General features: G+C 45.1%; 1 pseudogene; it reads left to right on the top strand.

The window, feature by feature from the left end:
• Positions 1-1531: 1531 nt before the first annotated feature.
• On the top strand, positions 1532-26417 carry LOC124028201 (annotated as a pseudogene).
• Positions 26418-26982: the final 565 nt, after the last annotated feature.

Below are 26982 nucleotides of genomic sequence, written 5' to 3'. Positions count from 1 at the left end.
GCCCCCCGCCCCTCTCTGATTCAGAGGGGTTGGGTTAGATGCTGAAGACACATTTCAGTTGAAGGCATTCAGTTGTACAACTGACTAGATATCCCCTTTCCCTCGCTCTGGTGTGTGTGTGTGTGTGTGTGTGTGTGTGTGTGTGTGTGTGTGTGTGTGTGTGTGTGTGTGTGTGTGTGTGTGTGTGTGTGTGTGTGTGTGTGTGTGTGTGTGTGTGTGTGTGTGTGTTAGTCCATGTGAGTGAGGCTGTTGCTTAGAGAGAGGGGGGAGAAGGGGGGCAGCATGAGAAAAGAGGGGCATGGGATGGAGGGAGAGAACTGTGTGTGTGTGTGTGTGTGTGTGTGTGTGTGTGTGTGTGTGTGTGTGTGTGTGTGTGTGTGTGTGTGTGTGTGTGTGTGTGTGTGTGTGTGTTGGAGCCAGAGCTGCAGAATAATCACATTATGTGTGGTCTGGCGACCCGGCCATTGTCCAGCCGTAGTGTGATTCCTGGTAGTCCTGTAGCTGTAGGGAGAGATTGGATCTGTCTGTCTGTCTGTCTGTCTGTCTGTCTGTCTGTCTGTCTGTCTGTCTGTCTGTCTGTCTGTCTGTCTGTCTGTCTGTCTGTCTGTCTGTCTGTCTGTCTGTCTGTCTGTCTGTCTGTTCCACACTGTCTCCTGCTGTCCTATAGCCGTAGGGAGAGATTCGGTCTGTCTGTCTGTCTGTCTGTCTGTCTGTCTGTCTGGAGGGAGGGATGTTAGAGCTCTGTGCGGTAGGATGAAATTGGAGGGATGTTAGCGCTCTGTGCGGTAGGATGAAATTGGAGGGATGTTAGAGCTCTGTGCGATAGGATGAAATTGGAGGGATGTTAGAGCTCTGTGCGGTAGGATGAAATTGGAGGGATGTTAGAGCTCTGTGCGGTAGGATGAAATTGGAGGGATGTTAGAGCTCTGTGCGATAGGATGAAATTGGAGGGATGTTAGAGCTCTGTGCGGTAGGATGAAATTGGAGGGATGTTAGAGCTCTGTGCGGTAGGATGAAATTGGAGGGATGTTAGAGCTCTGTGCGGTAGGATGAAATTGGAGGGATGTTAGAGCTCTGTGCGGTAGGATGAAATTGGAGGGATGTTAGAGCTCTGTGCGGTAGGATGAAATTGGAGGGATGTTAGAGCTCTGTGCGGTAGGATGAAATTGGAGGGATGTTAGAGCTCTGTGCGGTAGGATGAAATTGGAGGGATGTTAGAGCTCTGTGCGGTAGGATGAAATTGGAGGGATGTTAGAGCTCTGTGCGGTAGGATGAAATTGGAGGGATGTTAGAGCTCTGTGCGGTAGGATGAAATTGGAGGGATGTTAGAGCTCTGTGCGGTAGGATGAAATTGGAGGGATGTTAGCGCTCTGTGCGGTAGGATGAAATTGGAGGGATGTTAGAGCTCTGTGCGGTAGGATGAAATTGGAGGGATGTTAGAGCTCTGTGCTTGTGTTTGGAGTATACATGTTAGTGTGTGTCTGTGTGACTGATATTGGCCAATGCGATAACACTTCCTGTTTCCTGTCTTTTCCGCAGTGCCGGCATCGCCGTGGGTTTCTATGGAAATGGGGAGTCATGTGATGGAGCCAACCGCCTGGCGTATTCTCTACGGCACGCCAACCGCACCGTGGCAGGGGTCGACAAACTGGTGGGACAGTCACACACACACACACACACACACACACACACACACACACACACACACACACACACACACACACACACACACACACACACACACACACACACACACACACACACACACACACACACACGCCAACTGCACCGTGGCAGGGGTCGACAAACTGGTGGGACAGTCACACACACACGCACACACTCACACGCTCACATATATACTCCAAGCACAGAGCTCTAACATCCCTCCACTTTCATCCTACCACACTAAGGGCTAACATCCCTCCACTTTCATCCTACCACAATAAGGGCTAACATCCCTCCACTTTCATCCTACCTCTCAACACCTTCCAGATTCTAAAAAAACACTCACAAATGTGTCTCTCTCTCTCTGTCTCTGTAGGTGACGGACAGCGCCCTGTCTCTGAACCAGACAGTGGAGGGAGGTCTGGTCCAGTTGGAGACGGTCTACTCTGACCAGACTGACTATGTGTCTCTCTCTCTCTGTCTCTGTAGGTGATGGACAGCGCCCTGTCTCTGAACCAGACAGTGGAGGGAGGTCTGGTCCAGTTGGAGACGGTCTACTCTGACCAGACTGACTACGTGTCCATCGTCCAGAAGCTCCAGGGTCAGCTGGATGAGCTGGTCAGACTCATGGTGGACATCCCTTTCTGGAGTAACTCTGAGATCTCCCTAGAAGACCTGGCCTTCAAGACGGAAGCCTTCGACTGGTACAGGTGAGTTACAGCTGAATACATGTACCATACAGGGTATTACAGTTCCATCTGCTGGACGAGACCTGCCTTCCTCTTATATACTGTCTTATATACTGTCTTATATGTTGTCTTATATATTGTCTTATATACTGTCTTATATACTGTCTTATATATTGTCTGTACTGTCTTATATACTGTCTTATATATTGTCTTATATATTGTCTTATATATTGTCTTATATATTGTCTTATATGTTGTCTTATATATTGTGTTATATATTGTCTTATATATTGTCTTATATATTGTCTTATATATTGTCTTATATACTGTCTTATATACTGTCTTATATATTGTCTTATATATTGTCTTATATATTGTCTTTATATGTCTTATATTGTCTTATATACTGTCTTATATATTGTCTTATATATTGTCTTATATATTGTCTTATATGTTGTCTTATATACTGTCTTATATACTGTCTTATATATTGTCTTATATATTGTCTTATATATTGTCTTATATATTGTGTTATATATTGTGTTATACATTTCCAGGTGGCTGGTATAGTGTTATATATTGTGTTATATATTGTGTTATATATTGTGTTATATATTTTCAGGTGGCTGGTATAGTGTTATATATTGTGTTATATATTGTGTTATATATTTTCAGGTGGCTGGTATAGTGTTATATATTGTGTTATATATTGTGTTTATATATTGTATAGTGTTATATATTTTCAGGTGGCTGGTATAGTGTTATATATTGTGTTATATATTGTGTTATATATTTCCAGGTGGCTGGTATAGTGTTATATATTGTGTTATATATTGTGTTATATATTGTGTTATATATTTCCAGGTGGCTGGTATAGTGTTATATATTGTGTTATATATTGTGTTATATATTGTGTTATATATTTTCAGGTGGCTGGTATAGTGTTATATATTGTGTTATATATTGTGTTATATATTTCCAGGTGGCTGGTATAGTGTTATATATTGTGTTATATATTGTGTTATATATTGTGTTATATATTTCCAGGTGGCTGGTATAGTGTTATATATTGTGTTATATATTGTGTTATATATTTCCAGGTGGCTGGTATAGTGTTATATATTGTGTTATATATTGTGTTATATATTGTGTTATATATTTCCAGGTGGCTGGTATAGTGTTATATATTGTGTTATATATTGTGTTATATATTTCCAGGTGGCTGGTATAGTGTTATATATTGTGTTATATATTGTGTTATATATTTCCAGGTGGCTGGTATAGTGTTATATATTGTGTTATATATTGTGTTTATATTTATTAGTGTTATATATTGTGTTATATATTGTGTTATATATTTCCAGGTGGCTGGTATAGTGTTATATATTGTGTTATATATTGTGTTATATATTGTGTTATATATTTGTTATATATTGTGTTATATCAGGTGGCTGGTATAGTGTTATATATTGTGTTATATATTGTGTTATATATTGTGTTATATATTGTGTTATATATTGTGTTATATATTTCCAGGTGGTTATATATTTCCATATTGTGTTATATATTGTGTTATATATTGTGTTATATATTGTGTTATATATTGTGTTATATATTGTGTTATATATTGTGTTATATATTGTGTTATATATTGTGTTATATATTGTGTTATATATTGTGTTATATATTGTGTTATATATTGTGTTATATATTTCCAGGTGGCTGGTATAGTGTTATATATTGTGTTATATATTGTGTTATATATTGTGTTATATATTGTGTTATATATTTCCAGGTGGCTGGTATACCTGACTCTGCTGCTGTTTGATGTTCTGATCTGTCTGCTGGTTCTGTTCGGACTGATACGCAACTCTAAAGGCACTCTGATTGGGTGAGCCACACCACATGACGACCACAGAGAACTCTGGATGTTGGTTAAACTCTGGAGTTTAGGCTGGTAGAGCGAGGGATGACTAGAGGGAGAGAGGAGTTTAGGCTGGTAGAGCGAGGGATGATTAGAGGGAGAGAGGAGTTTAGGCTGGTAGAGCGAGGGATGATTAGAGGGAGAGAGGAGTTTAGGCTGGTAGAGCGAGGGATGATTAGAGGGAGAGAGGAGTTTAGGCTGGTAGAGTGAGGTATGACGAGAGGGAGAGAGGAGTTTAGGCTGGTAGAGCGAGGGATGATTAGAGGGAGAGAGGAGTTTAGGCTGGTAGAGCGAGGGATGACGAGAGGGAGAGAGGAGTTTAGGCTGGTAGAGCGAGGGATGACTAGAGGGAGAGAGGAGTTTAGGCTGGTAGAGCGAGGGATGACGAGAGGGAGAGAAGAGTTTAGGCTGGTAGAGCGACGGATGACGAGAGGGAGAGAGGAGTTTAGGCTGGTAGAGCGAGGGATGATTAGAGGGAGAGGGGAGTTTAGGCTGGTAGAGCGAGGGCTGGTTAGAGGGAGAGAGGAGTTTAGGCTGGTAGAGCGAGGGCTGGTTAGAGGGAGAGAGGAGTTTAGGCTGGTAGAGCGAGGGATGATTAGAGGGAGAGAGGAGTTTAGGCTGGTAGAGCGAGGGCTGGTTAGAGGGAGAGAGGAGTTTAGGCTGGTAGAGCGAGGGCTGGTTAGAGGGAGAGAGGAGTTTAGGCTGGTAGAGCGAGGGCTGGTTAGAGGGAGAGAGGAGTTTAGGTTGGTAGAGCGAGGGCTGGTTAGAGGGAGAGAGGAGTTTAGGCTGGTAGAGCGAGGGCTGGTTAGAGGGAGAGAGGAGTTTAGGCTGGTCGAGCGAGGGCTGGTTAGATGGAGAGAGGAGTTTAGGCTGGTCGAGCGAGGGCTGGTTAGAGGGAGAGAGGAGTTTAGGCTGGTAGAGCGAGGGCTGGTTAGAGGGAGAGAGGAGTTTAGGCTGGTAGAGCGAGGGCTGGTTAGAGGGAGAGAGGAGTTTAGGCTGGTAGAGCGAGGGCTGGTTAGAGGGAGAGAGGAGTTTAGGCTGGTCGAGCGAGGGCTGGTTAGAGGGAGAGAGGAGTTTAGGCTGGTCGAGCGAGGGATGATTAGAGGGAGAGAAAAGGCAGTGAGAAGAGGAAAGTTGTGGAGTCAGGACATGATGAGAGAAGAAAGGACGGTGGGAGTGAGAGATGATGAGATTGAAAGAGCGAGAGAGAGAGCGTAGGACAGAGAGCGAGAGAGGATAGGAGAGAGAGTGTAGGAGAGAGCGAGAGAGGATAGGAGAGAGCGAGAGAGGGTAGGAGGATAGGAGAGAGAGAGAGGGTAGGAGAGAGAGTGAGAGAGGATAGGAGAGAGTGAGAGAGGGTAGGAGAGAGTGAGAGAGGGTAGGAGAGAGTGAGAGAGGGAGAGAGAGGGTAGGAGAGAGAGTGAGAGAGGATAGGAGAGAGTGAGAGAGGGTAGGAGGGTAGGAGAGAGAGAGAGGGTAGGAGAGAGAGTGAGAGAGGGTAGGAGAGAGTGAGAGAGGGTAGAAGGGTAGGAGAGAGTGAGAGAGATTGACAGAGTGGGAGTGAGGACACATTAAGACCATCTTGTGTGCATGACTCACATTTCACAGGTTGTGTGTTACATGTCTCTGACTCAACCCCACGTTGTTTCACACACACACACACACACACACACACACACACACACACACACACACACACACACACACACACACACACACACACACACACACACACACACACACACACACACACACACACACACACACACACACACACACACACGCACTGATTTTCACATTTATAAGGTGTCAATTCCCTCTCTCTCTCTCAATTCAATTCAAGGGCTTTATTGACATGGGAAACATGTGTTAACATTGCCAAAGCAAGTGAGGTAGATAACATACAAAGTGAATCTCTCTCTCTCTCTCTCTCTCTCTCTCTCTCTCTCTCTCTCTCTCTCTCTCTCTCTCTCTCTCTCTCTCTCTCTCTCTCTCTCTCTCTCTCTCTCTCTCTCTCTCTCTCTCTCTCTCTCTCTCTCTCTCTCAGGGTGTGTTTGTTGGGTGTTCTGACGCTCATCATCAGCTGGGGTCTCTGGGACTGGAGCTGGCAGCTGCCGCGGTGAGTGTCTCCATGGAAACGTGTTGCTAGGACAACGGCAGTTTCCTGTGACATGACATAATTTCACTGGATTTCTATTGGCTTAGACAAAGTAGTCTAAGATACCAAAGATCTAAGATACTTTACTTTTAATTTGATCTGAACCCTATGTTTGGTTGTGTTGTGGTTATGGTTTTGTGTGTGTGTGGCTGTATTGTGGTTGTGTGACGGTCATATGGTCTCTCCTTCACAGACGGCCAGCGACTTCTGTGTTTCCCCGGATACCTACATCACCAGGATAACCAAGGAGAACGCTGTCATCAACCAAGGTAGGGGAACGAGGGAAGGACAAAGCTGGATGGAAGGAGGTGGAGAAATGTGGGAACAGAAGGGGGGAAGAGGAGAGGCAGGGAAAAGAAGGGACTGAAAGATAGAACAACTACAGGAACAACTACAGGAACAACTACAGGAACAAGGGCAGGGAATGAAGTAGAGGGGGAAGTGATAGATAGATGGATGGATGGATGGATGGATGGATGGATCTCCGTCCTCTTGATTCCATCTTTTTGACAGTTTGCTATTTGTCTCTGTGGCAGCTTAACGCTCCAGCAACTCTTCTCTCTCCGCCCTGCTTTCTCTCTCCTGATTCCATCATTTTTCATTCAAGCTATTGTCTTATTTGTCTCTGTGGCCGCTTAACGCCTCCAGCAACTCTTCTGGCCTCCGCCCTGCTTTCTCTCTCCTGACTGTGTGTGTGTATCCTTCATCTTTTCATTCAAGCTATTGTCTTATTAATCGGCCTCCGCCTTATTATGGCCTCCGCCTTATTATCGGCCTCCGCCTTATTATCGGCCTCCGCCTTATTATCGGCCTCCGCCTTATTATGGCCTCCGCCTTATTATCGGCCTCCGCCTTACTATTGGCCTCCGCCTTATTGGCCTCCGCCTTATTATGGCCTCCGCCTTATTATCGGCCTCCGCCTTACTATTGGCCTCGGCCTTATTGGCCTCCGCCTTATTATGGCCTCCGCCTTATTATGGCCTCCGTCTTATTGGCCTCGCCTTACTATTGGCCTCCGCCTTATTATTGGCCTCCGTCTTATTGGCCTGCAGTCTTATTATTGGCCTCGTCTTATTATTGGCCTCGCCTTACTATCGGCCTCCGCCTTTATCGGCCTACTATTATCGGCCTCCATCGGCCTCCGATGGCCTCCGATTATTATTATTATTCTACCCTCCCGTTCCTCCACTTCTCCTCTCTCTCTCTCTCTCTCTCTCTCTCTCTCTCTGGCCTCTCCCTCCTCCTCCTCTCCTCCCTCCTCCCTCTCCCTCCCTCTCCTCCCTCCCTTCCCTCTCCTCCCTCCCTCCTCCCTCCCTCCCTCCCTCCCTCCTCTTTTGAAGATCAAGGTTGTTCTTCAGTGGTCAATCTTTCAGAGAACCTTCTCTCTCTCTACCCCTCTCTTTACCTCTCTCCCCTTCCTCCTCCCTCTCCACCTGGCTGTTAGGTTACCAGGTTACCCCTCTCTCCCCTTCCTCCTCCCTCTCCACCTGGCTGTTAGGTTACCAGGTTACCCCTCTCTCCCCTTCTTCCTCCCTCTCCACCTGGCTGTTAGGTTACCAGGTTACCCCTCTCTCCCCTTCCTCCTCCCTCTCCACCTGGCTGTGTCTCAAGGTTACCCCTCTCTCCCCTTCCTCCTCCCTCTCCACCTGGCTGTGTCTCAAGGTTACCCCTCTCTCCCCTTCCTCCTCCCTCTCCACCTGGCTGTGTCTCAAGGTTACCCCTCTCTCCCTTCCTCCTCCTCTCTCTCCACCTGGCTGTTAGGTTACCAGGTTACCCCTCTCTCCCCTTCCTCCTCCCTCTCCACCTGGCTGTTAGGTTACCAGGTTACCCCTCTCTCCCCTTCCTCCTTCCTCTCCACCTGGCTGTTAGGTTACCAGGTTACCCCTCTCTCCCCTTCCTCCTCCCTCTCCACCTGGCTGTTAGGTTACCAGGTTACCCCTCTCTCCCCTTCCTCCTCCCTCTCCACCTGGCTGTTAGGTTACCAGTTTACCTCTCTCTCCCCTTCCTCCTCCCTCTCCACCTGGCTGTGTCTCAAGGTTACCCCTCTCTCCCCTTCCTCCTCCCTCTCCACCTGGCTGTGTCTCAAGGTTACCTCTCTCTCCCCTTCCTCCTCCCTCTCCACCTGGCTGTGTCTCAAGGTTACCCCTCTCTCCCCTTCCTCCTCCCTCTCCACCTGGCTGTGTCTCAAGGTTACCCCTCTCTCCCCTTCCTCCTCCCTCTCCACCTGGCTGTGTCTCAAGGTTACCCCTCTCTCCCCTTCCTCCTCCCTCTCCACCTGGCTGTGTCTCAAGGTTACCCCTCTCTCCCCTTCCTCCTCCCTCTCCACCTGGCTGTGTCTCAAGGTTACCCCTCTCTCCCCTTCCTCCTCCCTCTCCACCTGGCTGTGTCTCAAGGTTACCCCTGGTGTGTGTATGTGTCAGGGTTTCCGTTTGGAAAATGTTTTAGAAATGATCTATAATATAACTAGGATTATCATCAACTAGCATGGGTTACTAATATAACTAGGATTATCATCAACTAGCATGGGTTACTAATATAACTAGGATTATATCAACTAGCATGGGTTACTAATATAACTAGGATTATCATCAACTAGCATGGGTTACTAATATAACTAGGATTATCATCAACTAGCATGGGTTACTAATATAACTAGGATTATCATCAACTAGCATGGGTTACTAATATAACTAGGATTATCATCAACTAGCATGGGTTACTAATATAACTAGGATTATCATCAACTAGCATGGGTTACTAATATAACTAGGATTATCATCAACTAGCATGGGTTACTAATATAACTAGGATTATCATCAACTAGCATGGGTTACTAATATAACTAGGATTATCATCAACTAGCATGGGTTACTAATATAACTAGGATTATCATCAACTAGCATGGGTTACTAATATAACTAGGATTTATTTATATTAGTATTTATTTAACAGGGTTTATTAACAGTATTTATTTATTTAACAGGGTTTATTAACAGTATTTATTTATTTAACAGGGTTTATTAACAGTATTTATTTATTTAACAGGGTTTATTAACAGTATGTATTTATTTATTTAACAGGGTTTATTAACAGTATTTATTTATTTAACAGGGTTTATTAACAGTATTTATTTATTTAACAGGGTTTATTAACAGTATTTATTTAACAGGGTTTATTAACAGTATTTATTTATTTAACAGGGTTTATTAACAGTATTTATTTATTTAACAGGGTTTATTAACAGTATTTATTTATTTAACAGGGTTTATTAACAGTATTTATTTATTTAACAGGGTTTATTAACAGTATTTATTTATTTAACAGGGTTTATTAACAGTATTTATTTATTTAACAGGGTTTATTAACAGTATTTATTTATTTAACAGGGTTTATTAACAGTATTTATTTATTTAACAGGGTTTATTAACAGTATTTATTTATTTAACAGGGTTTATTAACAGTATGTATTTATTTATTTAACAGGGTTTATTAACAGTATGTATTTATTTATTTAACAGGGTTTATTAACAGTATGTATTTATTTATTTAACAGGGTTTATTAACAGTATGTATTTATTTATTTAACAGGGTTTATTAACAGTATGTATTTATTTATTTAACAGGGTTTATTAACAGTATTTATTTATTTAACAGGGTTTATTAACAGTATTTATTTATTTAACAGGGTTTATTAACAGTATTTATTTATTTAACAGGGTTTATTAATAGTATTTATTTAACAGGGTTTATTAACAGTATTTATTTATTTAACAGGGTTTATTAACAGTATTTATTTATTTAACAGGGTTTATTAATAGTATTTATTTAACAGGGTTTATTAATAGTATTTATTTAACAGGGTTTATTAACAGTATTTATTTATTTAACAGGGTTTATTAATAGTATTTATTTAACAGGGTTTATTAATAGTATTTATTTAACAGGGTTTATTAACAGTATTTATTTAACAGGGTTTATTAATAGTATTTATTTAACAGGGTTTATTAACAGTATTTATTTATTTAACAGGGTTTTTCTTCTTCTCCAGCGGCAATTTTATTTATCGCTTTTCAAAAAACAAATATCAGCCAAAAGGCGCTGTTACCGTCTAACAGAAGCCCTGGTGGGTGTGTTTACATTGGGGTTGATAGTCTTGTTGTTGAGGCTCAGCGGCCTGTTACCGTCTAACAGAAGCCCTGGTGGGTGTGTTTACATTGGGGTTGATAGTCTTGTTGTTGAGGCTCAGCGGCCTGTTACCGTCTAACAGAAGCCCTGGTGGGTGTGTTTACATTGGGGTTGATAGTCTTGTTGTTGAGGCTCAGCGGCCTGTTACCGTCTAACAGAAGCCCTGGTGGGTGTGTTTACATTGGGGTTGATAGTCTTGTTGTTGAGGCTCAGCGGCCTGTTACCGTCTAACAGAAGCCCTGGTGGGTGTGTTTACATTGGGGTTGATAGTCTTGTTGTTGAGGCTCAGCGGCCTGTTACCGTCTAACAGAAGCCCTGGTGGGTGTGTTTACATTGGGGTTGATAGTGTTGTTGTTGAGGCTCAGCGGCCTGTTACCGTCTAACAGAAGCCCTGGTGGGTGTGTTTACATTGGGGTTGATAGTGTTGTTGTTGAGGCTCAGCGGCCTGTTACCGTCTAACAGAAGCCCTGGTGGGTGTGTTTACATTGGGGTTGATAGTGTTGTTGTTGAGGCTCAGCGGCCTGTTACCGTCTAACAGAAGCCCTGGTGGGTGTGTTTACATTGGGGTTGATAGTCTTGTTGTTGAGGCTCAGCGGCCTGTTACCGTCTAACAGAAGCCCTGGTGGGTGTGTTTACATTGGGGTTGATAGTCTTGTTGTTGAGGCTCAGCGGCCTGTTACCGTCTAACAGAAGCCCTGGTGGGTGTGTTTACATTGGGGTTGATAGTCTTGTTGTTGAGGCTCAGCGGCCTGTTACCGTCTAACAGAAGCCCGGTGGGTGTGTTTACATTGGGGTTGATAGTCTTGTTGTTGAGGCTCAGCGGCCTGTTACCGTCTAACAGAAGCCCCGGTGGGTGTGTTTACATTGGGGTTGATAGTCTTGTTGTTGAGGCTCAGCGGCCTGTTACCGTCTAACAGAAGCCCTGGTGGGTGTGTTTACATTGGGGTTGATAGTGTTGTTGTTGAGGCTCAGCGGCCTGTTACCGTCTAACAGAAGCCCCGGTGGGTGTGTTTACATTGGGGTTGATAGTGTTGTTGTTGAGGCTCAGCGGCCTGTTACCGTCTAACAGAAGCCCTCGTGGGTGTGTTTACATTGGGGTTGATAGTGTTGTTGTTGAGGCTCAGCGGCCTGTTACCGTCTAACAGAAGCCCTGGTGGGTGTGTTTACATTGGGGTTGATAGTGTTGTTGTTGAGGCTCAGCGGCCTGTTACCGTCTAACAGAAGCCCTGGTGGGTGTGTTTACATTGGGGTTGATAGTCTTGTTGTTGAGGCTCAGCGGCCTGTTGTCTAACAGAAGCCCTGGTGGGTGGTTTACATTGGGGTTGATTCTTGTTGTTAGGCTCAGTCCTGTTTTAACATTTACTGTTGATAGTGTTGTTGTTGAGGCTCAGCGGCCTGTTACCAGTAACAGAAGCCCTGGTGGGTGTGTTTACATTGGTGTTGATAGTGTTGTTGTTGAGGCTCAGCGGCCTGTTACAGGTCATGTTGGTTTGTTCCTTATCAGTCCTAGTTTTAATCATTTACTGATGCAGGGTTTGAGGACCTACAGTGAATGATGTTCGCTCGCTCTCTCGCTCTCTCTCTCTCTCTCTCTCTCTCTCTCTCTCTCTCTCTCTCTCTCTCTCTCTCTCTCTCTCTCTCTCTCTCTCTCTCTCTCTCTCTCTCTCTCTCTCTCTCTTCTCTCTCTCTCTCTGTCTGTCTGTCTGTCTCTCTGTCTGTCTGTCTGTCTGTCTGTCTGTCTGTCTGTCTGTCTCTCTCTCATTGTTTAGTTGTCTGTATATATTGACTGTGTCTCTCTCTCATTCTTTAGTTGTCTGTATTATTCTCTGTTTCTCCTCATTACTCACATACTCTATCATCTTCATAGTGTACACTCTGTCTTCTTCTCTGTCTGTCCTCATTACCATACTCTATCATCTTCATAGTGTACACTCTGTCTTCTTCTCTGTGTGTCCTCATTACCATACTCTATCATCTTCATAGTGTACACTCTGTCTTCTTCTCTGTCTGTCCTCATTACCATACTCTATCATCTTCATAGTGTACACTCTGTCTTCTTCTCTGTCTGTCCTCATTACCATACTCTATCATCTTCATAGTGTACACTCTGTCTTCTTCTCTGTGTGTCCTCATTACCATACTCTATCATCTTCATAGTGTACACTCTGTCTTCTTCTCTGTCTGTCCTCATTACCACACTCTATCATCTTCATAGTGTACACTCTGTCTTCTTGTTGTAAATAAGAACTTCTTCTATTTGAATTGATCTACCTGATTCAGTAAAAGGGGGTAAATAAATACATTATTGACGTCAATATGTGTCTGTTTCTCTCCAGATATCCTGCAGTATTACCTGAGGTGCAGCAGTGGCCAATCAAATCCTTTCCAGCATGTACGACTCCACCTCCTCCACACACATTCTAATCAGGAAGAATGAAGGACAGTCCTGAAGTCCTGCCCTTCACTGAAGTCCTGTGTGTGTGTGTGTGTGTATGTGTGTGTGTGTGTGTGTGTGTGTGTGTGTGTGTGTGTGTGTGTGTGTGTGTGTGTGTGTGTGTGTGTGTGTGTGTGTGTGTGTGTGTGTGTGTGTGTGTGTGTGTGTGTTGCAGAAGCTGTCAGGATTACCCAACACCAAGGTAGGGGTGTGTGTGAGTGTGTGTAGTGTTCACTGGCAGTCACAAAGCCCTGGTTGAGATGCAAGATGACGTGGCAGAACTCCTACAGTCAGCTATACGGGATTACCCCAACACCAAGGTAGGGGGTGTGTGAGTGTGTGTGCGTGTGTTTGATGTTCACGTGTGTTTGTTTTTGTGCTTGAAAGTGTGTGTGCTGTGTTCACAGTGCTTGAAAGTGGGTGTGTGCCAGTGCGGGTGCTGTGTGTGAATGTAACCTCTGCTGTGGTTCTCTAGGGGACTCTGGAACAGATTCAGACTGTATTGAACTCTACGGAGGTTGGCCTTCATCAACTCACCGCTCTGGTTGACTGTCGCAGCCTGCACATGGTGAGATACTGTGTGTGTGTGTGTGTGTGTGTGTGTGTGTGTGTGTGTGTGTGTGTGTGTGTGTGTGTGTGTGTGTGTGTGTGGCGTGTGTGTGTTTGTGTGTGTGTGTGTGGCGTGTGTGTGTGTGTGTGTGTGTGTGTGTGTGTGTGTGTGTGTGTGTGTGTGTGTGTGTGTGCTGTGTCTCCTTCAAATAAATAAAACGTGTGTCTTGGTCCCCCCCTGTTCAACTGTTCATTATTTATAGGTGGGGTAGCTACTCTGTGTGTGTCTCTCTCTCTCTTATAAGGTGTCAATGAGCTCCTCTCCTTCAAATAAATAAAACAATCTTTATCCCCATGTTCAACTGTTCATTATTTATAGGTGAGGTAGATAACATACTCTCTGTCTCTCTCTCTCTCTCTCTCTCTGTCTCCCCCTCTCCCTCGCTCTCTCTGTCTCCCCCTCTCTCGCTCTCTCTGTCTCTCTCTCTGTCTCTCTCGCTGTCTCTCTCTCTCGCTGTCTCTCTCTCTCGCTGCTGTCTCTCTGTCTATTTTCTCCCCTCTCCCTCTCCCTCTGTCTCTCTCGCTCTTGCTGTCTCTCTCTCTGTCTCTCTGTCTATTTTTCTCCCCTCTCCCTCTCTCCCTCTGTCTCTCTCGCTCTCGCTGTCTCTCTCTCTCTGTCTCTCTGTCTCTCTGTTCTCCCCTCTCTCTCTCCTCTCACCCTTCATGATAATGACAGTGATTTTCCTCTTCTTGAAGTCCAGAAAGAGAAAACGTGTTAAATCCCACCTCCTTTACACCTTGATTCAACCGTTTTCAAACGGTGTTGTCGTGACTAGTAAGAGTTGTTACCAGGGAGATCTCAAGCCACCAGACTGTCTCTTTCCTCAAATCAAACAGCTGACAACAACCCTCAATATGACAATATGACTCACTCCCGCTTCTCTCTCCTCTCTTCATCTCTTCTCCTCTTCTCTTTTCCTCTCCTCTCTTCTCTTATCCTCTCCTCTCTTCTCTTATCCTCTCCGCTTCTCTTCTCTCTTTTTCTCCTCTCCTCTATGCTTCTCTTCTCCTCTTCTCGTATCCTCTCCTCTCTTCTCTTATCCTCTCCGCTTCTCTTCTCTCTTCTTCTCCTCTCCTCTATGCTTCTCTTCTCCTCTATGCTTCTCTTCTCTTATCCTCTCTTCATCTCTTCTCTTATCCTCTTCTTCACTTATCTTCTCTCTTCTTCTCTGGGGTGGTGTTATATTGTGTTCCAGGACTATGTCCAGGCTCTAACAGGGTGGTGTTATATTGTGTTCCAGGACTATGTCCAGGCTCTAACAGGGTGGTGTTATATTGTGTTCCAGGACTATGTCCAGGCTCTAACAGGGTGGTGTTATATTGTGTTCCAGGACTATGTCCAGGCTCTAACAGGGTGGTGTTATATTGTGTTCCAGGACTATGTCCAGGCTCTAACAGGGTGGTGTTATATTGTTGTGTTCCAGGACTATGTCCAGGCTCTAACAGGGTGGTGTTATATTGTTGTGTTCCAGGACTATGTCCAGGCTCTAACAGGGTGGTGTTATATTGTTGTGTTCCAGGACTATGTCCAGGCTCTAACAGGGTGGTGTTATGTTGTTGTGTTCCAGGACTCTGTCCAGTCTTTAACAGGGTGGTGTTATATTGTGTTCCAGGACTATGTCCAGGCTCTAACAGGGTGGTGTTATGTTGTTGTGTTCCAGGACTATGTCCAGGCTCTAACAGGGTGGTGTTATGTTGTTGTGTTCCAGGACTCTGTCCAGTCTTTAACAGGGTGGTGTTATATTGTGTTCCAGGACTATGTCCAGGCTCTAACAGGGTGGTGTTATATTGTGTTCCAGGACTATGTCCAGGCTCTAACAGGGTGGTGTTATATTGTGTTCCAGGACTATGTCCAGGCTCTAACAGGGTGGTGTTATATTGTGTTCCAGGACTATGTCCAGGTTCTAACAGGGTGGTGTTATATTGTGTTCCAGGACTCTGTCCAGGCTCTAACAGGGTGGTGTTATATTGTGTTCCAGGACTATGTCCAGGCTCTAACAGGGTGGTGTTATATTGTAGTGTTCCAGGACTATGTCCAGGCTCTAACAGGGTGGTGTTATATTGTGTTCCAGGACTATGTCCAGGCTCTAACAGGGTGGTGTTATATTGTGTTCCAGGACTATGTCCAGGCTCTAACAGGGTGGTGTTATACTGTGTTCCAGGACTATGTCCAGGCTCTAACAGGGTGGTGTTATATTGTAGTGTTCCAGGACTATGTCCAGGCTCTAACAGGGTGGTGTTATATTGTGTTCCAGGACTATGTCCAGGCTCTAACAGGGTGGTGTTATATTGTGTTCCAGGACTATGTCCAGGCTCTAACAGGGTGGTGTTATATTGTGTTCCAGGACTATGTCCAGGCTCTAACAGGGTGGTGTTATATTGTGTTCCAGGACTATGTCCAGGCTCTAACAGGGTGGTGTTATATTGTGTTCCAGGACTATGTCCAGGCTCTAACAGGGTGGTGTTATATTGTGTTCCAGGACTATGTCCAGGCTCTAACAGGGTGGTGTTATATTGTGTTCCAGGACTATGTCCAGGCTCTAACAGGGTGGTGTTATATTGTGTTCCAGGACTCTGTCCAGGCTCTAACAGGGTGGTGTTATATTGTGTTCCAGGACTATGTCCAGGCTCTAACAGGGTGGTGTTATATTGTAGTGTTCCAGGACTATGTCCAGGCTCTAACAGGGTGGTGTTATATTGTGTTCCAGGACTATGTCCAGGCTCTAACAGGGTGGTGTTATATTGTGTTCCAGGACTCTGTCCAGGCTCTAACAGGGTGGTGTTATATTGTGTTCCAGGACTCTGTCCAGGCTCTAACAGGGTGGTGTTATATTGTGTTCCAGGACTATGTCCAGGCTCTAACAGGGTGGTGTTATATTGTGTTCCAGGACTATGTCCAGGCTCTAACAGGGTGGTGTTATATTGTGTTCCAGGACTATGTCCAGGCTCTAACAGGGTGGTGTTATATTGTGTTCCAGGACTCTGTCCAGGCTCTAACAGGGTGGTGTTATATTGTCTTCCAGGACTATGTCCAGGCTCTAACAGGGTTGTGTTATATTGTGTTCCAGGACTCTGTCCAGGCTCTAACAGGGTGGTGTTATATTGTGTTCCAGGACTATGTCCAGGCTCTAACAGGGTGGTGTTATATTGTGTTCCAGGACTATGTCCAGGCTCTAACAGGGTGGTGTTATATATTGTGTTCCAGGACTCTGTCCAGGCTCTAACAGGGTGGTGTTATATTGTGTTCCAGGACTATGTCCAGGCTCTAACAGGGTGGTGTTATATTGTGTTCCAGGACTATGTCCAGGCTCTAACAGGGTGGTGTTATATTGTGTTCCAGGACTCTGTCCAGGCTCTAACAGGGTGGTGTTATATTGTGTTCCAGGACTATGTCCAGGCTCTAACAGGGTGGTGTTATATTGTAGTGTTCCAGGACTATGTCCAGGCTCTAACAGGGTGGTGTTATATTGTGTTCCAGGACTATGTCCAGGCTCTAACAGGTGGTGTTATATTGTGTTCCAGGACTATGTCCAGGCTCTAACAGGGTGGTGTTATATTGTGTTCCAGGACTATGTCCAGGCTCTAATAGGGTGGTGTTATATTGTTGTGTTCCAGGACTATGTTCAGGCTCTAACAGGGTGGTGTTATATTGTTGTGTTCCAGGACTATGTCCAGGCTCTAACAGGGTGGTGTTATATTGTGTTCCAGGACTATGTCCAGGCTCTAACAGGGTGGTGTTATATTGTTGTATTCCAGGACTATGTCCAGGCTCTAACAGGGTGGTGTTATATTGTTGTATTCCAGGACTATGTCCAGGCTCTAACAGGGTGGTGTTATATTGTTGTATTCCAGGACTATGTCCAGGCTCTAACAGGGTGGTGTTATATTGTTGTATTCCAGGACTATGTCCAGGCTCTAACAGGGTGGTGTTATGTTGTGTTCCAGGACTATGTCCAGGCTCTAACAGGGTGGTGTTATATTGTAGTGTTCCAGGACTATGTCCAGGCTCTAACAGGGTGGTGTTATATTGTGTTCCAGGACTATGTCCAGGCTCTAACAGGGTGGTGTTATATTGTGTTCCAGGACTATGTCCAGGCTATAACAGGGTGGTGTTATATTGTGTTCCAGGACTATGTCCAGGCTCTAACAGGGTGGTGTTATATTGTGTTCCAGGACTATGTCCAGGCTCTAACAGGGTGGTGTTATATTGTGTTCCAGGACTATGTCCAGGCTCTAACAGGGTGGTGTTATATTGTGTTCCAGGACTCTGTCCAGGCTCTAACAGGGTGGTGTTATATTGTGTTCCAGGACTATGTCCAGGCTCTAACAGGGTGGTGTTATATTGTGTTCCAGGACTATGTCCAGGCTCTAACAGGGTGGTGTTATATTGTGTTCCAGGACTATGTCCAGGCTCTAACAGGGTGGTGTTATATTGTGTTCCAGGACTCTGTCCAGGCTCTAACAGGGTGGTGTTATATTGTGTTCCAGGACTATGTCCAGGCTCTAACAGGGTGGTGTTATATTGTGTTCCAGGACTCTGTCCAGGCTCTAACAGGGTGGTGTTATATTGTAGTGTTCCAGGACTATGTCCAGGCTCTAACAGGGTGGTGTTATATTGTAGTGTTCCAGGACTATGTCCAGGCTCTAACAGGGTGGTGTTATATTGTGTTCCAGGACTATGTCCAGGCTCTAACAGGGTGGTGTTATATTGTGTTCCAGGACTATGTCCAGGCTCTAACAGGGTGGTGTTATATTGTGTTCCAGGACTCTGTCCAGGCTCTAACAGGGTGGTGTTATATTGTGTTCCAGGACTCTGTCCAGGCTCTAACAGGGTGGTGTTATATTGTGTTCCAGGACTATGTCCAGGCTCTAACAGGGTGGTGTTATATTGTGTTCCAGGACTATGTCCAGGCTCTAACAGGGTGGTGTTATATTGTGTTCCAGGACTCTGTCCAGGCTCTAACAGGGTGGTGTTATATTGTGTTCCAGGACTCTGTCCAGGCTCTAACAGGGTGGTGTTATATTGTGTTCCAGGACTATGTCCAGGCTCTAACAGGGTGGTGTTATATTGTGTTCCAGGACTATGTCCAGGCTCTAACAGGGTGGTGTTATATTGTGTTCCAGGACTATGTCCAGGCTCTAACAGGGTGGTGTTATATTGTGTTCCAGGACTCTGTCCAGGCTCTAACAGGGTGGTGTTATATTGTGTTCCAGGACTATGTCCAGGCTCTAACAGGGTGGTGTTATATTGTGTTCCAGGACTATGTCCAGGCTCTAACAGGGTGGTGTTATATATTGTGTTCCAGGACTCTGTCCAGGCTCTAACAGGGTGGTGTTATATTGTGTTCCAGGACTATGTCCAGGCTCTAACAGGGTGGTGTTATATTGTGTTCCAGGACTCTGTCCAGGCTCTAACAGGGTGGTGTTATATTGTGTTCCAGGACTATGTCCAGGCTCTAACAGGGTGGTGTTATATTGTAGTGTTCCAGGACTATGTCCAGGCTCTAACAGGGTGGTGTTATATTGTGTTCCAGGACTATGTCCAGGCTCTAACAGGGTGGTGTTATATTGTGTTCCAGGACTATGTCCAGGCTCTAACAGGGTGGTGTTATATTGTGTTCCAGGACTATGTCCAGGCTCTAATAGGGTGGTGTTATATTGTTGTGTTCCAGGACTATGTTCAGGCTCTAACAGGGTGGTGTTATATTGTTGTGTTCCAGGACTATGTCCAGGCTCTAACAGGGTGGTGTTATATTGTGTTCCAGGACTATGTCCAGGCTCTAACAGGGTGGTGTTATATTGTTGTGTTCCAGGACTATGTCCAGGCTCTAACAGGGTGGTGTTATATTGTTGTATTCCAGGACTATGTCCAGGCTCTAACAGGGTGGTGTTATATTTTTGTATTCCAGGACTATGTCCAGGCTCTAACAGGGTGGTGTTATATTGTTGTATTCCAGGACTATGTCCAGGCTCTAACAGGGTGGTGTTATATTGTTGTATTCCAGGACTATGTCCAGGCTCTAACAGGGTGGTGTTATGTTGTGTTCCAGGACTATGTCCAGGCTCTAACAGGGTGGTGTTATGTTGTGTTCCAGGACTATGTCCAGGCTCTAACAGGGTGGTGTTATGTTGTGTTCCAGGACTATGTCCAGGCTCTAACAGGGTGGTGTTATATTGTGTTCCAGGACTCTGTCCAGGCTCTAAGGGTGGTGTTATATTGTGTTCCAGGACTATGTCCAGGCTCTAACAGGGTGGTGTTATATTGTAGTGTTCCAGGACTATGTCCAGGCTCTAACAGGGTGGAGTTATGTTGTGTTCCAGGACTATGTCCAGGCTCTAACAGGGTGGAGTTATGTTGTGTTCCAGGACTATGTCCAGGCTCTAACAGGGTGGTGTTATATTGTTGTGTTCCAGGACTATGTCCAGGCTCTAACAGGGTGGTGTTATATTGTGTTCCAGGACTATGTCCAGGCTCTAACAGGGTGGTGTTATATTGTGTTCCAGGACTATGTCCAGGCTCTAACAGGGTGGTGTTATATTGTGTTCCAGGACTATGTCCAGGCTCTAACAGGGTGGTGTTATGTTGTGTTCCAGGACTATGTCCAGGCTCTAACAGGGTGGTGTTATATTGTTGTGTTCCAGGACTATGTCCAGGCTCTAACAGGGTGGTGTTATATTGTTGTGTTCCAGGACTATGTCCAGGCTCTAACAGGGTGGTGTTATATTGTGTTCCAGGACTATGTCCAGGCTCTAACAGGGTGGTGTTATATTGTTGTATTCCAGGACTATGTCCAGGCTCTAACAGGGTGGTGTTATATTGTTGTGTTCCAGGACTATGTCCAGGCTCTAACAGGGTGGTGTTATATTGTTGTGTTCCAGGACTATGTCCAGGCTCTAACAGGGTGGTGTTATATTGTTGTATTCCAGGACTATGTCCAGGCTCTAACAGGGTGGTGTTATATTGTTGTGTTCCAGGACTATGTCCAGGCTCTAACAGGGTGGTGTTATATTGTTGTGTTCCAGGACTATGTCCAGGCTCTAACAGGGTGGTGTTATATTGTTGTGTTCCAGGACTATGTCCAGGCTCTAACAGGGTGGTGTTATATTGTTGTGTTCCAGGACGATGTCCAGGCTCTAACAGGGTGGTGTTATATTGTTGTATTCCAGGACTATGTCCAGGCTCTAACAGGGTGGTGTTATATTGTTGTGTTCCAGGACTATGTCCAGGCTCTAACAGGGTGGTGTTATATTGTTGTGTTCCAGGACTATGTCCAGGCTCTAACAGGGTGGTGTTATATTGTTGTGTTCCAGGACTATGTCCAGGCTCTAACAGGGTGGTGTTATATTGTTGTGTTCCAGGACTATGTCCAGGCTCTAACAGGGTTGTGTTATGATGGAGTGGAGGGGCTGATCTACCTGGTGCTGTTCTCCTTCGTAACAGCTCTCATGTTCTCTTCCATCGTCTGCAGTGTGCCACACACCTGGCAGAGCAAGAGGTAACACACCTGAACATACACCTGAACACACACAAGACAAACACCTTAACACACCTGAACACACACAACACAAACACCTTAACACACACCTGAACACACCTGCACAAACACCTGAACACACAACACAAACACCTTAACACACAACACAAACACACAACACAAACCTGAACACACAGCACAAACACCTTAACACACACAACACAAACACCTGAACACACACAACACAAACACCTGAACACACAACACAAACACCTTAACACACAACACAAACACCTGAACACACACATCTGGCCTATTCCCTGCTAAGACATTGATCAGATCTTACTACTACTACTACTAATACTACTGCTGCTGCTACTACTACTACTACTAATACTACTGCTGCTACTACTACTACTACTACTACTACTGTACACAGCCTTCATGTTTAGTATAGTGCATCTGTCTGTCTGTCTATCAGACTCTCTCGTCTGTCTGTCTGTCTGTCTGTCTGTCTGTCTGTCTGTCTGTCTGTCTGTCTGTCTGTCTGTCTGTCTGTCTGTCTGTCTGTCTGTCTGTCTGTCTGTCTGTCTGTCTGTCTGTCTGTGCCCGTCTCTCAGTTTTATTTCACATCTTCTAATTGGGTCAACACCATTATTTTCTGTCCCCCCTCATCCCTCCTTCTGTTTCTTCTCCTCGTCCTCCTTTCTCCTACCAATGTTCTGATTTGTAAAAACCTGTGACTCGGAATGGGATGATGGAATCCTCAGTAACAGTTGATGGGAACACAGATCATATAAATAGATTAAAGGGTCATTGACGGTTTTGGCCCTTGGCGTAATATATTTTGTACTAAATACATTGGACTTCTCAATTGACATCTCTGTAGCGACAGAGATTCTGTGTGTCCCTCGTCGACCTCCTCCTGTGTTTCTATCATCGAGAAGAGAGGCCTTGGCAGAGTGCTTCGTGTAGGAACAGTCCTGCGTTTGGGCTCTGTGTGTGTGGATGAGTTTTGCGCAGCTTTATATGCGAGTGTGGCAGCATTAGAACCTAATTCTGAAATAGCACTGCTGCCCCCTGGTGGTGTGACGAGATAACAGCTGAAGCCTCTCGGCAACCAGTGCTTTCCTCTTCACTGCCCGGGCATCTCTACGGACCGATCTAAAGTTCTACAAACATGTTTTATACCCTGTGTAGTTGACCTGCACTCACTACCTTCCCAATAAGCGTCCTATATCTGATTCTTTCATTATTTTTCGCTGCCGATTGTTGTTTTGTTTTGTTATTGATCATTGTTTATTTTATTATTATTATTATTGTCTGTCACAGCAGAAAATGGTTCACCAGCAGCTGCCATTTTGACCTGATTTTAGTTTTCTTTGTGACATTTTGTATGAATTTACATTTTTGTGCACTCAAGATTTCAGATGCATGAATCAAATAACCTGAAATGAATGAATCAAATTGCTTTTTTAAATGTATGCTTTATTTAACTAGGCAAGGCAGGTAAGAACAAATTCTTATTTACAACGATGGTCTAGGAAAGGTGCCTTGTTAAGGGGCAGAACGACATATTTTTTACCTTGTCAGCTCGGGGATTCGATCCAGCAACCTCTCGCTTTACTGGCCCAACGCTCTAACCACTAGGCTACCTGCCGCCCCACTTCCTCCTCAAGTGTGATTGAAAGGAATGAATCAAATGGCTTGAAATGAATCAAATGGCTTGAAATGAATCAAATGGCTTGAAATGAATCAAATGGCTTGAAATGATTGAATCAAATGGCTTGAAAAGAATCAAATGGCTTGAAATGAATGCTCATTATGGGGAGTCAGTCATTGGCTGCCGTTCAGGGGAATCGATTCCGCCGATTCCTTTGTAAATAAGCTCTAAGCTTCTCTCCTGTCCTCTTGCTGTATCCCTCTGCTGCTGAGACAGAGCTGCTACTGATGACGGTGAGGATGATGCTGAAAACTGCATGATCGGGTTCCTTCTACAATTGGCTGAAATGGAACAAATCTGACTCCTGACTTCTGATCTTTGACCCCAAGACAGTGTTCTGTGATCCTCGTGTGCACCTGTGCTTTGTGGTGGGGTGGTGCCTGGGGGTTGATGGTGGTGGGGGTGTTTTGGGGTTATTCTTGCCTGGCGTCTCTCTGTTGCACCAATACCAATACAAGGGAATTAGGTGGTTTAGTGTGGACTTGGCCCCTAGTCCCTGATCTTGGGTCAGTTTTTAATTTTCCTCATTTAATGGTAAAAGGTCAGGTTTGTGGGAGGGAAGCTGATCCTAGATCTGTCGGTTGAGGGTGTATTATCCTCCTTCAAGGGTCCTATGAGTCTGAGTTGACCCTCTATCAGCTCCTCTCTCCTCTGTTCTCACTCTCACTGTCTGTCTCCCCTCACCCCTCCTTCCTAACCGGCCCCTCCCCTCGCCCGGCCCCTCCCTTGGTCCGGCCCCTCCCCTTGGCCCTGGCCAATGAAGGACGGATGATGAGGATGGAGAAGACGAGTCTGCTGCCCAGGGCAATCGGGGGGCGGGTCCTCATGATAACCTGTACCGCGTGCACATGCCCAGCCTCTACAGCTGTGGTAGCAGCTACGGCAGCGAAGCTAGCATCCCTGCTACGGCCCACACTGTCAGCAATGCCCCTGTCACTGAGTACATGTGAGTTAGCACCCCACCGGTAGCCGCTAGCTGAAACAAAACACTGCCTGCTACACAAGCTAGCCACGCGATCTACATTGCCTGCCATAGATTATTGTAGCTAGCGAGTGAGTTAGCCTGCTAGCCACATGTCAGTTAGCACCGCTAGCAGAATCGACACACTGCCTGCTATACAAGCTCAAGTTAGCCACGCGATCGCCATTGCCTCTGCCATACATTATTGCTAGCTAGCGAGTGAGTTAGCCTGCTAGCATAAACAAAACACTGCCTGCTATCAGTTAGCTATCAGTTACCCAAGTGAAGCTACACTGCCTGCTCAGTGATATACATTAGGCTACATGTGAGTAAGCCTGCTAGCCATATCGAAGTTAGCTTTTACACATTGCCTGCCTGCCATACAAGTTAGCCATTGCCTGCTACCAATTAGCCACGCAATTGCCATTGACTGGTATCGACCTACCGTAAAGCTACAGCTAAAGGGTGTGAGTTAGCCTGCTAGCCGCTAGCGGGAACCCATTGCCTGCCAGTCACTAGCTAGCACATGCTATCTAGTCCCGTCACTGATCATTTGAGCCTGCATGGACTCAGACAAACGTTGATACTATTGTAATATTTAACCACCAGGCTGCCACATTGAAAACAGATACACTCACAAACGTATATAAAGTAGCCTAAGTTTGTTTTATTCAGTAAAGAGTCCCTATGTCTTCGTGTCACTGATAAGGACCATGTTACAGATCATGGTCAGCAGGATGATACCCAGTAGTGTTTCCATAAGGTGAAACACATATCAATCTGCATGGTTGAACGCTGTGGCCTTACAAGGTTTTACACCCTTCATCTACACACATGATGACTGCAGTACATGTTTCTCCTCCTCGTCCACTTCAATAACGCACTTCAGTCACCGTAACAGGCCTGCATAGCTTTCAACTAGTCAACGTAATAGGCCTGCATATCTTTCAACTAGTCACCGTAACAGGCCTGCATAGCTTTCAACTAGTCAACGTAATAGGCCTGCATATCTTTCAACTAGTCAACGTAATAGGCCTGCATAGCTTTCAACTAGTCAACGTAATAGGCCTGCATATCTTTCAACTAGTCAACGTAATAGGCCTGCATAGCTTTTCAACTAGTCAACGTAATAGGCCTGCATATCTTTCAACTAGTCAACGTAATAGGCCTGCATATCTTTCAACTAGTCAAGTAACAGGCCTGCATAGCTTTTCAACTAGTCAACGTAATAGGCCTGCATAGCTTTCAACTAGTCAACGTAATAGGCCTGCATAGCTTTCAACTAGTCAACGTAATAGGCCTGCATAGCTTTCAACTAGTCAACGTAATAAGCCTGCATAGCTTTTCAACTAGTCAACGTAATAGGCCTGCATACCTTTCAACTAGTCAACGTAATAGGCCTGCATAGCTTTCAACTAGTCAACGTAATAAGCCTGCATAGCTTTTCAACTAGTCAACGTAATAGGCCTGCATACCTTTCAACTAGTCAACGTAATAGGCCTGCATAGCTTTTCAACTAGTCAACGTAATAGGCCTGCATAGCTTTTCAACTAGTCAACGTAAGTTTAAGTTATGCATTAGTGTATTCCATTAAGTATACCACTCATACAAAACAATACATTATGTATTTAAAAGAAGAAGAAGATTATCACATGCACCGGATAGGTGCATTGAAATGTGTTGTTTTACATGGTCGGCCAGAGTAGTACGGCACCCAAGGAGCAAATCAGGGTTCAGTGCTTTGCTCAAGGGCACATCAACCTTTTGGTTACTGGCCCAACCCTTTAAGCATCTAGCGCTAGGACAATAATATAGCAGACAAGGTGCTGTTGTTGTGACACCGACCACATACTGAGGGTCTGAGGCTAAGTCCCAACGATCTCTCCTTCCTCTTGAAGTATGCTCATTCACCACTCCCCACCATTGTAAAAAGCATTTGATTGATGTTGTCATGGATACTAGAATACGAGATGGAGTTTCCGTATTCCAGTCATATGCATGAAGGGAAGTGAACAAGTGCACACTTCGGGAGAAAGGAGAGATCATTGGGACGCAATCTAGTTGTTGTAGGGAGGACTGTAGTGCAGGAAGTGACCTCAGTAACCAGGAAATGACAACAATAACCAGGAAGTGACAACAATAACCAGGAAGTGACCTCAGTAACCAGGAAGTGACAACAATAACCAGGAAGTGACCTCAGTAACCAGGAAGTGACCTCAGTAACCAGGAAGTGACCTCAGTAACCTCTCGTTTGTGACGCAGGACCCAGAACGCAAACTTTCAGACCCCCAGGTGTGAGAACACGCCTCTGATTGGCAGGGAATCCCCTCCACCCTCTGTAAGTGCACACTTTCTAGTACACACTCTACTACAGTATGCCCCCTCTGAACCCTGAAGGTGTTTTACCTTCGAGGGTCGAAATACCATCGCAAAGGTCATTTTGGCAGCCTGGCTTTTTTAAATGTAATAGATTGTATTCAAAACAGGTGTTTTAGTCTGACAGATGAAAAAATATGAAAAAAAAATATTTTGTCAGTCTCTAATTCTGATGTAAACTATGGTTAGTCTATTCTGCATGTCAAATGGAACCGTAAGACTGGGCCAGTGGTGCTAACCATTTGGTAGTACACGACTGGGCCAGTGGTGCTAACCATTTGGTAGTACACGACTGGGCCAGTGGTGCTAACCATTTGGTAGTACAAGACTGGGCCAGTGGTGCTAACCATTTGGTAGTACAAGACTGGGCCAGTGGTGCTAACCATTTGGTAGTACACGACTGGGCCAGTGGTGCTAACCATTTGGTAGTACACGACTGGGCCAGTGGTGCTAACCATTTGGTAGTACAAGACTGGGCCAGTGGTAGACTGGGCCAACCATTTGGTAGTACACGACTGGGCCAGTGGTGCATTTGGTAGTACAAGAACCATTTGGTAGTATGAGACTGGGCCAGTGGTGCTAACCATTTGGTAGTAGAAGACTGGGCCAGTGGTGCCAACCATTTGGTAGTACAAGACTGGACCAGTGCTGCTAACCATTTGGTAGTATGAGACTGGGCCAGTGGTGCTAACCATTTGGTAGTACAAGACTGGACCAGTGGTGCTAACCATTTGGTAGTACAAGACTGGACCAATGGTGCTAACCATTTGGTAGTACAAGACT

The sequence above is a fragment of the Oncorhynchus gorbuscha genome, unplaced genomic scaffold (assembly GCF_021184085.1).
Source record: "Oncorhynchus gorbuscha isolate QuinsamMale2020 ecotype Even-year unplaced genomic scaffold, OgorEven_v1.0 Un_scaffold_3839, whole genome shotgun sequence".
In the NCBI taxonomy this organism is placed as follows: Eukaryota; Metazoa; Chordata; class Actinopteri; order Salmoniformes; family Salmonidae; genus Oncorhynchus; species Oncorhynchus gorbuscha.
Note: the sequence above shows the minus strand (reverse complement) of the source record. Positions and strands in the feature narration are given on the sequence as shown.